Source organism: Sinocyclocheilus anshuiensis, unplaced genomic scaffold, assembly GCF_001515605.1.
Source record: "Sinocyclocheilus anshuiensis isolate Anshui unplaced genomic scaffold, SAMN03320099.WGS_v1.1 scaffold21, whole genome shotgun sequence".
In the NCBI taxonomy this organism is placed as follows: domain Eukaryota; kingdom Metazoa; phylum Chordata; class Actinopteri; order Cypriniformes; family Cyprinidae; genus Sinocyclocheilus; species Sinocyclocheilus anshuiensis.
The window spans coordinates 372,362-376,309 of NW_015536472.1; the positions used below are offsets into that span (position 1 = coordinate 372,362).

At 31.0% G+C, this 3,948-nt stretch overlaps 1 long non-coding RNA gene across 1 annotated transcript; it reads left to right on the forward strand.

The window, feature by feature from the left end:
• The first annotated feature begins 436 nt into the window (after positions 1-436).
• LOC107702967 (uncharacterized) lies at positions 437-3,563 on the forward strand. Its single transcript, XR_001635808.1, has 3 exons — positions 437-603; positions 1,464-1,572; positions 3,200-3,563. It is a non-coding gene; the product is annotated as an uncharacterized LOC107702967 (long non-coding RNA).
• Positions 3,564-3,948: the final 385 nt, after the last annotated feature.

Sequence of the window (3,948 nt, forward strand, 5' to 3'; positions counted from 1 at the left end):
TTTTAAGTAATAAAAATGGCAAAATTACTAGAAATTGAAATAAAATTAAAGTGAAATCATAAAAAATAAAAATAAAATCTAATTTAAAATATTAACAGAAACTATAATAGTATATCAGTGATATAATAGAACACAGCTTTAGACACAAATGACACAATCATTCACATACAGTAAAAGAACATACAGAGATAGAATATATGGATAGTATATGAGAAATACTTTTCATATTGATATTGAGATCTGTGAATTTCTGAATACAGACTTTGATGTCTCGGCACAGTTTTAGACATTGTTTCTCTGCTGAATCTCGAGGTTAAAGTCTTTTTCTGACATCTAACAAGGAGATTTTATTCTCCATCTGCTCTCCTTTAATCCCATTACTATCTGGGAGAAACTGCTGAGACATTAAAGAGGCTTGATAGGGTTTGAACGCTCTCATACCGTAGTAAAACATTAAACCGCACAGACTCTTATCTGTTTCCAACCGCGGCTCATGACACTCTGATGGATTGTGACTCGAGTGGAAATGGGTGTCAAAGGTGAGCGCGAATCTGACAAATACAGAAATACAGACAGCAGGTCAAGGACGGCAGGTAGTTCACGGTGAGAGCTGATTTATGGGTCTGAAATGGCAAAAATGGATGTTTTCTGAACATGCACTACTGTGGTAATTCCATGGTATTCTTTTATATGATGAAGCGCGCAAACTCCACACATCAAAAGACACTGCTGTTGGTTTATTATCATAGAAGTCAAGTCAAGTCACCTTTATTTATATAGCGCTTTTAACTTTTTTTGTAGACTACCTGTAGAAGACATTTATTGAATTGCTTTATTCAATTAGAGCCCATCAAAGATTGAACAAACTCAAAAAACACATTGAATTAAATGTGAAACTTTGACATAGAAAAACTTACATTTTCTTGTAAAACATATTCCGATAATGTGTTTTATTTATAACTTCAAAAAATATTTTTCACAGTGTGGAAGCACTGTGTTGCATCTGTTTAAAAAAAAAGTATATATTTTAGTTTTGGTCACATAATTCGTCTGTCAAACAAAAATGCTTTTTGGAAACTCACTAAAAATTGAATTAAAAAAAATTCTCCCCTTAAACAACACACAAATATATGTACGTGTATATATATATAATTCAGTGTCCAAATGCTGCTGTTCTGTCTGTATCTGTTTTTTTTTTTAAAGTTTTGTGAAATAAATAAACTTATAGATGCAAATAAACATTCTATATTGGTCACATAAACACTGTTAATTCTGTAATATTTGTATGAGGAAACTAATGCGCACATTTTTGTGTGAGGCGCCATTAAAATGTGGAAAGATCTTTGTGGAAAGGTCACATACTTTAGGCTTTCAGACTGAATGAAGTCAGGAAAACAAATCTGTGAGACTGGATTCTCTCTCTCTCTCTCTCTCTCTCTCTCGCTTTGTTTCTTTAAAAACAGGGAGGGGCGGAGCCAGTTAATGGTGACACTGAGTTAAACAAATAAGCAGAGTGGGCGGATCATAGAGGGGGCGGAGCCAGAGCCACAAACAGACACACCCACACAAGCAGTGAGTGTTCGGACTGACTCAGCATTTCTGACTGGCTTAGTTCAGCACACACACACACACACACAGGCAGACAGAGTAAATAGCCCAAAGGTGCGTCACAGCCTTCATAGGTTACTGACCTGAAATATGCCCGACGGGAGACAAGGAAGTTTAGCGTGACAGAAATAGAGAATTAGGTGCTGAGAACAGGAGGACGAGTGTTTGAAGAGGATTACAAGGCTTTGAGAAAACCTTCAGAACAAGAACAAATAAACACTGAATTCCCCGTCCACCGCACTAAACCGATAAACCACAACATTACCATTAAAAAATATCATACATTTAAATCACTATTGACTGAATATCTTTCATAACACTGAAATCAAATATCACGTTATTTGACATCAAATGTAAGGCCATATTTTGCTCACATTAAGCAATCATATGAAGACTTGGAATATAGATGCACAAAATACTAATGTAAATGTAATTCCAAACTTTTGTATGGAAGGCAGCTTTTAAAACTAAATTATATTTATATATATATATGTGTGTGTGTTTGTGTGTGTGTGTGTGTGTGTGTGTGTGTGTGTGTGTAAGTTGTATAAAACAAAGATGTTTAAAGATTTATATTAGGGGTCAACCGATATGTGTTTTTCAGGGCTGATACCGATTATTACAGATCAAGTAGCCCGATAACCGATATTTTGAACTGATATGTCTGGTGTAAAAATTTAAATTAATTTCAAAATTAAGAATAACAAGGGCTCTGACAAAAAAATTTTCTTTAAATGCTTTTAAATTGTTTTATCAGCAAATTGGTTTTGAAAATGACCGATAGCGATAACCATAAAAATGCTTAATATCGGCACCGATAATCGGTCGACCCCTAATTTTGATTCAACTTTTGTGTTCCACAAATGTACATAAACATATAGATAGATAGATAGATAGATAGATAGATAGATAGATAGATAATATAAAATCATTTTATTTTTTTAATTTAATTAGTTGATATATAATTACATATAATTTTTTTATCTATATTTGGATCCATATTTTCAGTTATATTTTAAATGTTTCAACATATACAACAAATACTGAAAAAATGTGTTGTTGCAAAAAATTACTAATTTTACAAAATAAATAAATAAATCACAAATTTAAAAGACAAAAATCTAAATATTTCTTCATATATTTTTGGGCTATTTAATATATATACACACACACACACACACACACATACGTACATGCAATTTGCTTTCACCCAAAATATATTTTAAGATTGAAAATGTATTTTCTTGGCCCTTGAAGCACATTTTCTAATATTTATTTAGCATTTGAAGATTTAAACTAAATATATTTTAAATCTTAAGCCATAATGTGTTTAGCATTTATTCTACATACATTTTGTCCAGAAACAACATATTTATACAGGAAAGAGACAGTTACATCACATTTTATTGTGGATATTAAATATATTATTCAAATATTTATTCAGTTTTTATTCAGTTTCTCCTTTTGTGTTCCACACAGCAAAAGTATTTGACTTTGATGGGTTTGAAACAAGTGAATAATGACTGCATTTCTATTGTTTTTAACTGTTTCTTTAAGGCTCTCTACAACCTTGTTCTCTCATATTTTTCAGAAGTGATTATCTCAGTGGAAAAATGGTCCAGATGTCTCCTGCATCCCTACGGATTCATGTTCTCTTTTTTAAGCATCACAGCAATGACCTAGATCTGCAGAGGAGCGACGGCTCATTGGTCTTATTAGTTTTTGTTAGACTCACTGTAATTCATTGTTGGCCATATTTAGTATTCAACCAATAAAGAGCATGATATCAGCTGCTGTAATGTCTATATACTGTATGTAATACAACAAAATCACACGAGACGGGCACAAAATTGATGCATTTGCTTGCAAGTATTAAATCATTTGCTTAAAATGTATAATTCGCTTTCAAGTCAAAATATTGGGGCACTTCAGAAAATGTTGAAAGAGCAATTATGGACAACAATATCAGAATTAAATTTCTCAAAGAAATATGAATTGAAGTCCCTGATTTCAGTCAAACCCATATATAAATGTATTTAAATATAGGCCTTTTTATATTGTTTTGTTTTATTTATATTTTTTTCAGTTATATTTTTAAATGTTTCAAAATATACAACAAATGAAAAAATATTGACTAATATATAAATATAAATGTAAATATATAAATTGGTATATAAAAAAATACCAATTTTACAAAAGATAACATTTAAAAAAAAAAGAAATGTAATAATCATAGATTTTTTTGGAAAATTTCTGAAAATATATTTTCAGAGCCAATATATTAATATTTTCCAAAATACGTTAAAAATTGCATTTTTTGCATTCACCCAAAATGTATTT